The sequence below is a fragment of the Furipterus horrens genome, unplaced genomic scaffold, assembly GCF_987537825.1.
Source record: "Furipterus horrens unplaced genomic scaffold, mFurHor1.1.pri manual_scaffold_12, whole genome shotgun sequence".
Lineage (NCBI taxonomy): Eukaryota > Metazoa > Chordata > Mammalia > Chiroptera > Furipteridae > Furipterus > Furipterus horrens.
Window position 1 is genome coordinate 51,407,807 of NW_028327182.1, and position 14,124 is coordinate 51,421,930.

At 42.5% G+C, this 14,124-nt stretch overlaps 1 protein-coding gene across 1 annotated transcript in view; it reads right to left on the minus strand.

Annotated features, from left to right (window-relative positions):
• Window positions 1-14,124, minus strand: part of KPNA3 (karyopherin subunit alpha 3) — a 152,373-nt gene that overhangs the window by 82,843 nt on the left and 55,406 nt on the right. Inside the window, exon 2 of the mRNA XM_090258288.1 lies at window positions 9,894-10,086. The gene's annotated coding sequence lies outside the window, so the exon portion shown is untranslated. The remainder of the gene's footprint in view (window positions 1-9,893; window positions 10,087-14,124) is intronic.

A 14,124-nucleotide genomic window follows, 5' to 3' on the forward strand; every position in this document is an offset into this window, starting at 1 on the left:
CAGACTTCAATACTATTAATAGACTTCCGGCCAAAATGGAGGCTTAGACTGACATGGTCTGTCTCCCTCCACAACTAAGTAGGAACACAACTACCTCAAAACCAAAGATAACCAGAAATTCCAGAAAATAAAACTACATGGAAGCCCAACATATGAAGTTATAAACCAGCGGTGCTCGTCTGGCTGGGTAGAAGGGGCGAAATTGGAACCGGAACAGAAAGGTCGGGCTGTGCTCTCTGCGGTAGCAGCAGGGATAGCGGTGGGACAGCGAGAAACGCCAGGGGAGCAATCCCGGCTGCAGTCGAAACCTGGCAGCTCACGATTCCAATGCTGGGGAAGGCAGACCCGCCCCATTGCCCTGGACGGTGAGGCCCTGGGGAAGGAGCCTTCCGGTCTCTCAGTGGAGAGTAAGGGCAGGAATCCATCTTGGACCCCTTCCCCCACACGAAGCCCCACATACAGTGAAAAGGCCGTTGGTTGCGGGGTAGTGATGAGTGCATGGAGCGCCACCCCCTACAGCCTGCCCAGGAGACAAAGGTAAACAGAAAACTGACAGGATGAAAGACACCATGATTGAAATCCCGGTGACGCAGCTCACCAAGCAGCAGATGAGGGACCTAACCAATGAGCAAATAAGAAATCTTTCTGAGGCTCAGTTCAGAGCTATAGTCATAAGGTGGCTTACAAAATTAACAAAAGATTTGGAACAAGACGGGGAAGGAATGAAAGCTAGTCACACTGAAACAAACAAAAACACATACGAGACAAGTGGTGAGAAAAGGAAAACCAGAGATCAAATCAATAAATCGGAACATAGGGAAGGAACAGTCAACCAGTGCAGAAAGAGGAAACCAAAAGGGAGACACGAGGAGAGGTTCAGAATCTTCTGGGACAGCTATAAGCAAACAAACATTCGAATTATAGGATTGCCAGAGGGCAAAGAAGAAGAACTAGAAATAGAAAAATTATGTGAAAAGATAATGAAGCAGAACTTCCCCAACTTGGGGAAGGAAATAGACTTACAGGTCCAGGAAGCACAGAGTTCCAAAAAAACTGGACCCAGGGAGAACCACTCCAAGACATATTACAATCAAAATGTCAAAAATTAAAGAGAGAATCTTAAAAGTAGCAAGAGAGAAGAAAAGAATTAAACTATCAGCTGATTTCTCAAAGGAGACCCTGCAGGCAAGAAGGGACTGGCAAGAAATATTCAAAGTAATGAAAAGCAAAAACCTACAGCCACAAATACTCTATCCAGCGAAACTGTTATTCAGAATAGAAGGGCAGAGAAAGTGCTTCCAGGACAAAGTAAAACTGAAGGAGTTCATTAGATCCAAACCACTATTATATGAGATGTTAAAGGGATTGGTTTAGAAGAAGGAGGATCAAAATTACAAACATTAAAATGAAAACTGCATCACAACAGCCAACAAGATAAGCTAGGGAATCGAAACAAAGGCAAACTAAGTAGGGAACAAGAGTGGAAAAATAATTATAGGTATGGGGAACATATTGGGGGGAGGTTAGCGGGGGGGGGAAGGGGGAAAGGGAGGGAGATGGTACAGGAATTAAGAAGCATAGTAGGAGGGAATGGAGTAGACAGGAAGAGGTTGAGAAGAACTACATGCACAACCAATGGACATGGACTAAAAGGGGGGACGACTGGAGGGAGGAGGGGTCACTGGGTGGAGGGGAGCAGAGGGAAAAGAATTTGGGACAACTGTAACAGTATAATCAATAAAACATATTAAAAAATACTATTAATACAGAATCCTTTCTGTATAAATTCATAATATAAATGGTAATAAATGTTGAGCAATCTTCAAATACCAATATAAATAGTGTTACTTGATAACTCTGTAAGCTTTCTTTATTCACTTGAAGATTAGAACTGAACCACTGTTAAAAATTTGCCTATATGAATATCTAATTCAATTGTTACTAGAATTGAGAAGAAAAAACATTTTCAGTGAAATAGCTACTACACTTAATTACTATGAATTTTTATAAGATGGTACATTAAAAAAAAAAAGATCCAGGCAGCATATCCCCTCCAAAATATGATCAAATTACTGCTATAGAGTAATTCACATAAAAGTACTTCAGCATGGATAGGGGTGACCTAACTTCTAAAGTAGCCTAAAATTAGGTAGCTACACTTCAGAGAAGGATAGTTAGCATTTGAAGAACCATATCAGGAGTTGGCTCCCAGTCAGTAAATGCTTCACATATCAACATCTGAATTTAGACACTGGTTTGTTAATCAGTATAAAAGATGTTGATAATACTTTTTTATTGCTGAAATAGAACTGTTCAAAATATATGGACTGACTAGGAATACTGCACAAGTGCCTTGAATCTTATCTATTTGCAGTTTAAGAATCTGGCAAGCCCTCCAGTCTATCTTCAGAGGAGTGTCTGAGTCTAGGCCTCCTTTTGATGATGTGTCCCAGCCTTTCTTGGAGGATTCTGTGATGCAATCCTAGTCAGATCTTTGTGGTATCTGTTTATGGTTGAAGCTTTATTGCAAGGTAGTAGAGTCTAAAAGGGCTAAATGCAGAGATAAAGCTGTATGACTTTTTGTGACTGCTTGCTAATAAATGTTTGTATAAGTAGCAGAATTTTGTCTATGGCTTATTGTAACTCACTGGTAGTAAAATCTAAGAAAAAAAATCTATTACCCTCACCTATCTCTAATAGTTAAAGACCTCTTATTCATCCAAAAAGAACTATATGAGTGTAAATGGCCAATTGCCTTAGGTCAGTTAGCAGCAGGCACTGACTTCTGTATATGATACAGGTACCTCTGAGTTAGTCATGACTTACTCTGTTCTTTGAATCCTAGCAAAAGTCTCCATCTCTCTCCTCCCTTACATTCTTCCCAAGTGATCTCATCTACTCTTGTATATTCAATTACTGTTTGATGACCACTCCCTAATGTCTATCTGTATAGTTCAGCCCTTTTACCTGAGCTCCAAATCTAGAAGTACAATATTCATTCACTCAATAAAAAAATAATTAAGTCATCTAAAATGCACCAGGCAATACGCCGGCAACAAGGAGAAAGCCTAGGATAGTGCTCAGCAAATTGCAGCCTGTGGGCCAAATCTGGCAGGAATGGTTTTTAAATTTTAAGTGATTATATTATAAATGATATTAAGTATCTACATTAATACACTCATGTCTGTTTCTTGGTTACTGAAGCCTAAAATATTTACTGTCTGAAATACTTTTAAGAAAAAGTTTGCCAGTCTGTACTCATGCAGGTGTGGATGAACAGATTGAAGAGTCTGAATTCAGGCAGCAGGCTTGGAAGCGTTGGTTCACAGGCTCTTGAACGATGGCCTTCCTTGCCATGTCAGAGTAGGAGGGTGAATGGGGAGTGAAGGACCCAGTGTAAAGGACGCAGGGTCAACTCTATTTCTGGCAATGTCAGAGGGGTAGTTGCCAATCAACTGCACAAACACTACTGTGTGCCAGACACTGCCAGGGTGCTTCGAAATGGTGACCTTTACTTCCATGGGAGCTTATGGTCTAGAAGGACAGGAAGCAACCGAGACATAGAGAAGGCTAACATCTCACAAGTCTACTAGACAGAAGGATACAATGAGCAAAGATACAAAGGACTTGTCCAGAAATGAAGTGGGCAGCCTGGCCAGTCTACAGTCCAAGGGATGTGCAGCAGGAACATGTGGACTAGGCCTGGAAAAAAGGATCCCTCCTATGGTTCCTAAAAAGACAACCACCCCCTACCCCCGGATCCTAGGGCTGCCTCTGCCTCTGACAGAGCACCTGGAAGAAATCCTCACCTGAAACTCCATCTCAGAACACCTAAAAGTGTCTACCCTAAAGGCTAACCCCACTCCTGACATGAAGCTTGGCTTCTCATCCTGGTAGGGCCACACAGTCTGTCCTTCCCTCAGCCGCCATATCAAAGAAACCAGAACCCAAGACAAAGTATCAGAAATGTGTATTCTTTTAATTTTAATAGTAAACCTTTTTACAACAAATATAGCGGAAGAGTTTTCAAACAAAATTAATATGAAAAAAGAAAAAGGAAACAGTTTGCTAACAGCTGGTCTGGTAGAAAAGACAGGAACAATAAGCAGTAACACAAATGTTAAATGTTAAGAAAGTAAATAATGAAGTTGTATATTGGAAGAAGACCTGATCAGAAGGTCAGGAAAAAGCTCCCTGAATGATTAAAATGTGTGTGTGTGCATATGTATGTGTTTAGGGGTAGAGGATAGATTGTTATAAGGCCTCAAACTCAGCATGCTTACGGATACCATACCTGGTGCCTCTCAAGTTTCCCCTCCCCCAAATATAATACCACCTACTTTTCCACAAGCATTCCCTATGTAGGGGCACCAAATATTCCCTGTAAAAAGTTTCAATATGTAAGTATGTAAGGGCTTTAAATGTTCTTTGTAAGAAGTAGCTAGGACTTGCTAAAAGGCCTTGGAAAAAGGAATGTAAGAAGGAGTGTTATAGCAATTAGTAATTTACAAGCTAAAAGCACCTCAGCCTCTATCACCTTCCATTTACTTGTGTCTGGTTTATAACATTTGTGAAGGTTGTGCTTTGCAGAATGTCTAGCCCTTTGAAAACAGATTTCTTCACAGGGATCGTCCCTGGCTGAAGAGCTATGCGGCCGCGGGAGATAACCTTACAGCTTTGCGAATTTCTGTTCCTGTTTACTGCCAAGACATTCCTGCAGTCCGGCCCAGCCCCCTCTTCCTAAGGCTGTTTCCCGCCAAAGAAGAAACAAAGAGACTGCATGAGTATAAAAACCCTGCGTTTAGACTCCATTGTAGGTTGGAGCATGTTAAAGACCAGCTCAGGGTCTGCCCAACTCCTGGCCATTATTAAAAATCCTTTGCTTAACTTTATACACCGCTTCAGAGTGTTCAATCTCGCCTATGTAGCCGTAACACCTATACCAGGAAATAGTACAATCATCCACAGTTGCAAAATCCCAATCCTGGGAAATCATCCACATCTACTCATACTCTCATTCTTTGATATCTAACAAGTCACCAAAACAGGATTTAAACCTAGACCCACTGCCACTATCCTAGACTAAGCCACGATCATCTCATCTGGATTACTGCAGTAACCTCCTAACTTGTCTCCTTCTGTGTACTGAATCAACTTTGCACAACGCAGCCAGTGTTCTTTTAAAAATGCAAATTCTTGTTGTCTTGAATAAAACCTCAACAAATTTTTTAATCTCCTGGATTCATCCCCCCGCCCCCCCGCCCCACCACCACTACCAAAATCCTCAGGACACCCAAACTAGAACCCCATGGACAAAATCTACAAGATTGGGTGACAAAAGGTTTCCCCACGAACCCTCAAATATAAGCAGAATCTGGTGAATTTACAAATTATAGGCTCACATGGTATGAGCATGTATGCAGAAGGAAACAAAGGCAGAAGTAATAAAGCAACCGATGGGTTTGAAGACAGGAGAGCTCAAAATTATGAATCACTAAAGTTTAGAAAGGATATTTAAGAATAGCTGCAAATGGAAGGGATCTTTTGCACATGGCAACATTGTAAGGTATAATGAACGTACACTCAATAATGAAGTTTCCCTTGTTGGACAAAGCCCTCAACTGAAAACATACTTTTTAGAGAAGAATCCCTAAGTAAGCAAGACAGACATACTGTGGCAGAGGAAAGAGAAGGTCCATATAACAGTGTGTTAGTGAGACAAAGCCAAATCTCAGAATATAGGAACTGTATTTTCTTTTATCACTTTGTAATGAACAACAGAAGAAGTAGGCTATAGTAGTAAAGCTAGAAAATCTATCCTGACCTGTCCCTTGCTCTGAAAAAGTTCAAGAAAACCTATTATAAAATGAACAACAGTAAAGGATTGGCGTCAAATCCCATGCTATAAGAAATGGGAGAATAAAGAGTAGAATGTTGATGTTAAATACCTGCTAAAGAGCCATACTTACAAAACAGGTAAAACTTGTATCTCAAAAAATGAAGTAATATATGAAAGAATGTTATAAAACAGAATTAGAAAAACTCAGAAATAAGGTGCTAGAAATAAGGAGAGAATTAGACATAAAAGAAAAAGATTATTTCAGTAAGGGAATCTAACCAAGAATATCATAAGATCCAACAGACAACAGATAATGCTTAAGAGATATAGAATGTGCAAAAAAATAAATCTTTAAAAGGTTCTTTAAAAAAAATGATTTAAGAGAGAGAGACATAGATTTGTTGTTCCACTTATTTATACATTCATTGGTTGGTTCTTGTATGTTGCCTGACTGGGGATCAAACCTGCAACATTGGTGTATTGGGATGACACTCTAAGCAATTAAGCTACCTGGCCAGGGCCCAAACAAATTTTTCATCAAAAAGAAATGAAGAAGGAATGACATCAAGATCATGGTGGAGTGAGAAAACCTCTTGGTCTCTCCCCTTTAATCTTACAAGTTTGACAAATATAATCCAACAAAGAATTCCCTGCTTAATACACAAACACATCTGAGAGATCTGTACATTGAGACATCTGAAGGTGTGCATATTGGGGTGAGCCAGAGAGGCAGGAGGCATGAAGGGGAGACATGAAGATGCAGTCTGACCAGTCTGGTGCTTTTCATGACCCCAGCAGATCTGGCAGCAGTGGAGGGTCCGGCTGCAACTTCCACTCGACAAAATGGAGGAGCAGAGGCAGCATTCTGGTCTGAGTGGCTAATACAAACTGAGGCTGAGCCCAGAGACGGGTGAAGAAGCAGTGCAAAGCAGCAGTGCAAAGGGCTGTGGCTGTTGTGTAGCACCTACCATCACCAAGGGTAAAAAAAGCCCAGACATGGAAGCTGCCCTGCTTTCCATGGTCCCCTTCCTCCAACAGAGATGGCAGCAGTGGAGCCAGGTCAGGGCAGAATCAACATTCCAGCCAGAGTGGCCTGTACCCATTGTAGCTAAACCCAGTGGAAAAAAACAAAGCCACAGATGCACAAACTGCCTGCCCCTGTCCAGCCCTCTCCAACCCATTACTGTGGATGGGCAGAGGCAGCTGGATATGTAGTTTCTAGCTATGGGAAAGTAGCACTGGAAATTTAAAGGCTCCGAAGCCTTATCACTCGCACACCCCACCACGGGGGTTGTGCCCAAAGACCAAGGCAACCTAGCCGAAGAGGGGACACCCGCCTCCTTGGGGATTGTGGGCATTTTCCACTATGGAGTGACACTGCCTGACAGAGATCCCAGAAGTCCCAGTAGTGCAGATAAAACAAAAACTTATCCTACAGCACCACCTAATGGAAAACATAAGAAAGACCTTTAATTAACCTGCTAAATGTTCAAAGCAACACATACTGAAAAAGATTTCAATCCTTCAAATGCCCAGGCTGAGAAATAATCCATCAAAGTACCATGAATAACGAAAGTAATAAGGCAGTTCAGAAAGAAAATTAAAAATCTCCAGAAAATAAACTTAAAGACATGGAAAGCTGTCAATTAAATGACAGAGAACTCAGGACAGCAGTTCTGAAAAAATCTTAGATACAAGAAAATTCAGGCAGTCCAAATGTTACCAATTAAACAAGTCAGTTAAGAATGTCAGAAAGTATTCCCCATCAGTCAAGATGGAGGAAGGTGGACGTTCTTACACGGAGCATGTGAAAAGCTAGAAATATCAATAGATAGGGCTGGAGTGCACGAAAAGATGGGAAGATAATCTCATAAAGAAACGAAGCCCTCTCCCCATAATAGATTGGGGATGGGACCAAGGGAAGGCAGAAATTTGCACCATAGAAGCCAAAATGGCTCAGGGGTAGAGGTGCTGGACCCAAGAGGCCTCTCTGTCTAGCCTGGGAAAGAAGGAATTGGTTGGGAGACAGACACAACCAAAGCATGTGAAAGTTTTGGAAGTTGATTGGTCATTTTGAGAGTACTCGATTCATTCCAAGCCCAAGCTAATATAATCCCAGGGGAACAGAAAAGAAGCCCACTTGCTGATGACCTTCACTCGTATGGGGTACTTGTGTATTCTCTCCATGGGCCATGTGGCGTCCAGGAGGAACTCTCTCTCTCTCTCCCACCTGGTTATTACTCCCGTGCATGCTCTCTCACCCTACATACATCACATGAGCATATGGCTCTAACAGCCACCTGGCCCATGGCCATGCAGGCTCCAGGAGGAAGCCTGAAATGGACAGCAGCTGGGAACAAAATATGCTACCTGGATGGGGACTAACATTGCTTAGCAGCTGCCTCTGGGTTCCAAACAACTGTACCTTAAAATGGATCCGAAACACCGAACACTGGCTTTTGTCTTGGGCTTGCTGAGGATATCTGTACTTTTTCCATGGCAGAAAGAGAAGATGGTCTATGAGATGGGAGTCTGCCATTCTCCAGGTTGCATAGCACCTGATTAAAACCTCTTTCCTTTTGCACCAGCATCTGCCTCATGAGTTTGGCTTTTATGGTGACAGGAAGCCGAACCTTGGTTTTTGTCAGTTACACAATGAGCTCAGAAATAAAATCAACAAACAAGAGGTAAACTTTACCAAAGAGACCAATACCATAAAAAGGAACCAAACAGAAATACTGAAGGTGAAGAACTTAATAAATGAGGTGAAGAATGAGTTAGAGAGATTAGGAAATAGAGTAGACCAAATGGAAGAATTACTAGTCTTCAAAATATAAATCTAGAAATGACTCAGGGAGAAGAAGAGAAAAAATAGAAAGTAAAAATAGAAAACAACAACAACAACAACAACAAACTCTACAAGAACATTCTGACTCCATTATAAAGAGAAATATAACAATGGGTATACCAGAATAGAGGGAGAAGGCAATGGAGAGCCTATTCAAACAAATAAAAGAGAATTTCCCAAACTTATGAAAAGAACTGGACCATCAAATTCAAGAAGCTAACAGAACACCTAATTATCTCAATGCAAAAAGACATTCTCCCACACTCACAACTATCAACAACTGAATCCAAAAAACAAAAACAAAATCCAACTAAGCAAACCAGAATAGGAACAGAATCATAGGTATAGGGATCATTTGAAGGTTTATCAGCTGGGAGAAGGAAGGGGGAGAAATGGGGAAATGGCACAGGGATTAAGAAACATAATTGGTTGGTACAAAATAGACAGGGGAAGTTAAGAATAATATAGGAAAGGGTGAAGCTGAAGAACTTATATGCACAACCCATGGACATGAACTAAGCGGAGGGGGATTACTGAAGGGGAGGGGAGTACTGGGCAGAGGGGAGGAAAGGGAAAAAAATTGGGACTACTGTAACAGCATAATCAATAAAATATACTTAAAAAAAAAAAAAAAGACCTTCTCCAAGGCATATTAAAGCTGTAAAACAATAATGAAAAAGAAAGAATTCTCAAGGCAGTCACAGAAATGAAGACTATGAGCTATACAAGGTCTGTCCAGAAAAAGTCCAGCTATTGTTAACATAACGAGAACAGTCTGCGCAACATCAGTATAACCTGGCAGACAAGGAGAGTGAACTGGAATATGCATAGGTGAACAACAACAACTTCAGTGTACTAGTCAGGGGAGATGGTAAATGCCATTGAGTGAGCGTGTGTACTGTGTGGCCATCGCATTCAAAATGACTGAGTAGAGCAACTAATCTGCTTCAAATTTTGCATTAAGCTTGAACTTTCCTCCATAGAAACTACTCGAATAATTGAGAAGGCCACAGCTGTGGGCAACTTGTGATTGGCAGCTTCATCACAACAACACACCCACTCATGCATTGCGTGTTGTGTAGAGTTTTTTGGTGAACCATCAAATTACTCAGGTGACTTAGCCCCCTATAGCCCAGATTTGGTGCCCTGCAACTTCTGGCTTTTCCCAAAACTAAAATCACCTTTAAAAGGGAAGATATTTCATACCGTTGATCTGATTCAGGAAAATACGATGGGGCAGCTGATGGCAATTGGGAGAACTGTGTGAGGTCTCAAGGTGCCTACTTTGAAGGAGACTGAGGCATCATTGTCCTACGTACAATGTTTCTTGAATCTTGTATCTTCTTCAATAAATGTGTCTATTTTTCATATTACGTGGCTGGATACCTTCTGGACAGACCTAGTAAAGGAAACCCTGTTAGAATATCAAGATTTTCAGCAGAAATATTAAAAAGCAAGGAGAGGAGAAAACCTAATATTCAAATATTGAAAGAGAGAAATCACCAGCCAAGAAAAAAAGAAAACACCACACACCCATCAAAATTATACTTTAGAAATGAAGGGGAAATAAAGGAATTTTATCCACTTAAAAAATTTCAAACAAAAGATGAAGTATTTACTACAAGACCTACATGTTGAAAGAAGCTCTTTTGACTGAAGCAAAAAGACAAAAGGATACAAAACTATTAGGTGACAAAGAGAAGCAGGAAATTGCAACTCTTTTTCACAATAGGGTATTAAACACTTAAAACTAAAGGTTAAATCACTTAAATGACTACATCTTCTGCAATTTGAAAATGAATGCACAGCATAAAAAGGAATAATGTAACAACAGAAACATAAAAGGTGAGGAGACAAAAGGGCTGAACTAAACTAAGGGTAAACACACACACACACACACACACACACACACACACTTAGAACCAAGACAGGTAACTTTAAAAAGGGGAAACATAATAAAAATAATCATAAAATACCCCCAAACTAAAATAGCAGACAGGAACACAAGGAAAAAGAAACAACAAAGACAGACAATAAACAGAAAACAAAATATAAAATGGTTATAAGGAAATTCTCATATGTCAATAATCATCCTATATGGAAATGGACTGAACTCACCAATTAAAAGAGACAGAGTAGTGAGATGGATTATAAAACCAGACCCAACTTTAAGAGACCCATCTCAGCTACAAAGACAAACAAAGACTCAAAGTTAAGGGGTGGAAGATGATACTCCAAGCAAATGGCATCTAGAAATAAGGAACCTCCACATTAAAAATAAAAAGACGTTGAAAGAAAGTGAAGAAAACACACAAAGAAATGGGAAGACATTCCTTGTTCATGGATTGGAAGAATCAGCACAGTTAAAACGGCCCTATTACCTAAAGCAATATACAGATTTAATGCAATGCCCACTTTTCAAAGATATAGAACAAAATATCATCAGGTTTCTATGGAATCATGAAAGACTCCAAAATAGCCAAAGCAATACAGGAAAGAAAAAAAAAAAAAAGAAAAGAAAAGAACAAGCCAGAGTTATTACACTCCCTGACTTCAAATTATACTGTTACAGGCTGAAAGGAGGCCATACCCAAATTGCTCACAGCCTGTGGTTTGTGGAACGGGGGATGGCACTCAGTGGACCCCAGCCATTTTTCCTGATACACCTTTGCATATCTATGGCCAATAGCTAGTGTCTTAGTTATGTAAATGGCCATGGCCTTCCAAGGCACCAAGGAGATGGGAGAGGTTTTGACCATATTAGAATAGTGATGGAAGACCTTACATGGCCTGCTCAAGGTTCTGCTAATGGCCAGAACCGGTTACCACAGCCACAGAGTCAAAGGCCTCAGTCAGAGATTTAAAAATAAGGCGTCAGCCATTTGCGGGGAGAGAGCCATGCAGTCTGAAAGGAGGCAGAGGAGAGCCATGCCGTTTGAAAAGAGCAGAGGGCCATGCGGTTTTGAAAGGGAAAGGTCCATGTAGTCCGAGAGAAGAAAGGAGCGGCTATGTAGTTAGTAGGGCTAATTCGGCTATGCGGCCTGAGCTAGTAAAAGAGCAGGTAGGCTGCTGCTTTAATTCTATCTGCTCCAGCTGACTCCAAAGGCACCAAGACTCTGCCTTGCTGAAGGAGACTCTTTTTGGACTTTTGTAACTTGGAACATGCGGAGAGGACTTTCTTAAGACCTGTGCCTTTATTGGATTTCATCATGATCCAGTGCAACATGGCACACGCTTTTCTGGACTATTATATGGAGGCTGATGACATCCTGGACTATTGTATGGAGGCTGATGACATCGTACCCCAGATCCTGAAGGAGAGAGCTGACAGATAAGGAATGGGGAAGTTCTGGGAATGTTTTTAGCTTATAGCCTTTTGGGGAGCAAGGGAAGTGCTGGGTCTCGCGGGAAAACGGGCTCTGAGCAGGAGTGCTCACAGCCCCCTCCCCCAGGTTGCAATATCATAAAGACCTATTCTTCTCAACACTAATTGTTGGTTCTTATACCAAGGCGCCACGTGAGCGAACCCCACTTTGTTCGGTAACATACTACAAATATCCAATAATAAAAACAGTATGGTATTGGCAGAAAAACAGACATACAAACCAATGAAAAGGAATTGAGAGCCCAGAAATAAACCCACAAGTATGTTGGCAAGTAGTTATTGACAAAGAAGCAAAAACATACAATGGAGAAAGCCTCTTCAATAAATGGTGTTGCAAAGGAATAAAACTAGACTGCTATGCTGACATCATACACAAAAATTAACTTGATATGTGACATTCCCAGTTCCCATGCCCCCTACCCCCCGCCTGCAGCTGCCTGGGAGATAATGATGTTTCAGGGCTGGAAGTTCCCTGCCTGCAGCTGCCTGGGAGATAATGGGGTGCTCCAAACTGAAAATAAACTAAAACTGCGTTCCGCTTTTATCAGCCCGTTGCACCCGCAGCTGCGAGGTAACCAAACAGCTGACTAAGCTCAAAAATCCCTTTTTTCTTCCCCCTATAAAGCAACTCCTCTCTCCCCTAGAAGCTCAGAGTCCTAACCACCCATGGTAGGGCTCCCTCCCCGCTTGCTGATTCTCCCAATAAACTTTTTTTCCTGCTTGCCACGTCTTAATGGCCCTCTGAGCGACTCCATTCATACATTTTGGTGCTGAAACCCGGGATTGGGACACTGGCTTGACCAGGACTCCCGAGTCAGAATCAGGCCCTGAGCCAGCCCCAATCCTTGGACCCGGACTCTCAGATCTCCGTAAGTTGGCGGTTCGAGCTTCCCCTCTGGCTTGCTGACCCCATCCACCTCCTTTTTCCTCCGATGCCTTCCCAGACTGCCACTTACTCTGTCAACACCGGTCATTGGATTCGCGGGTAAGTCCTTGCCTTAGTCTCCTCCTGTGGTTCTGTTTCCTGGTCTATCCAAGACTACTCAGGGAAGTTCAGCCCTAAATCTGAGTGCTCAGTCAGAACAGATTCCCAGAGTCACCTGACTCCTCGGGTCAATCTGGACCCACTCTCCAGGGCCCGATGACTCCTGGGGACTCCTGGGTCAACTCAGTGCCTCTTCTCTTGGCTTTAGCCTCTCCACCCTCTAGACGAAATGGGGACCCTCGTCTTGACAGATTGCGGAGCTGGGAACGTTGGCTTGGATTCACCCTTCTTTCTTTTACTCATGTCAACCCTAACCCCTGCCATGGGAATCGGTCAGTTTCTCCCACCCAAAGATACCCCTCTTGGTGTTTAGTCCATAATCTCAGACCTCTCCAACTAAATGGAGAAGTCAAGGCCCCATCAACTTGTCTTTCTGTCGACTGTCGCATGGCCCCAATATCCTCTGGATAACCAGAGCTGGTGGCCAGAAAACAGCACACTTGACTTAGGAGCTCTCACAGACCTTGACAGCTTTCTCGAGCAGTAGAGCAAGTGGTCAGAAATTCCCTATGTTCAGGCTTTCTGGACCCTTCAGAGCAAATACGCTCTCTGCGAACAGGTCACTACCCACCAAATTCTCCTTGCCCAGGAAAAGCCATCTTCCTCTCGACCCTCTGCACCCCCTCTAACTTCTTCTCCTTCCTCGGACACCTTCGATCCTGCTGACCACCCACCTCCCTACGACCCTGTGCCAGGGTCGCCCCCTTCAGGACCCCAGTCACCTGACTCCTCACAGTCCCCAGCCCCCCAAGACCCCGGACCTTCTCCTCCCCATACCCAATCCCATGGACCCATCTCTACCTTCTCTTCCTTGGCTCCCTCCCCCTCTGATCACCTCGCCCTTCTGGTCTCCATCCCCTCTGCAAGGTCGCTGGTAGAGACTGTGTCATACGAGTACACGTCCCCTTCAATTTGGCAGTGTCTCGGTTCATTCTCCAAGGACCCCACTCATTTCATCAAAGAGTTCAGACACTTAACCCAGACCTATGACCTTACTTACCAGGATG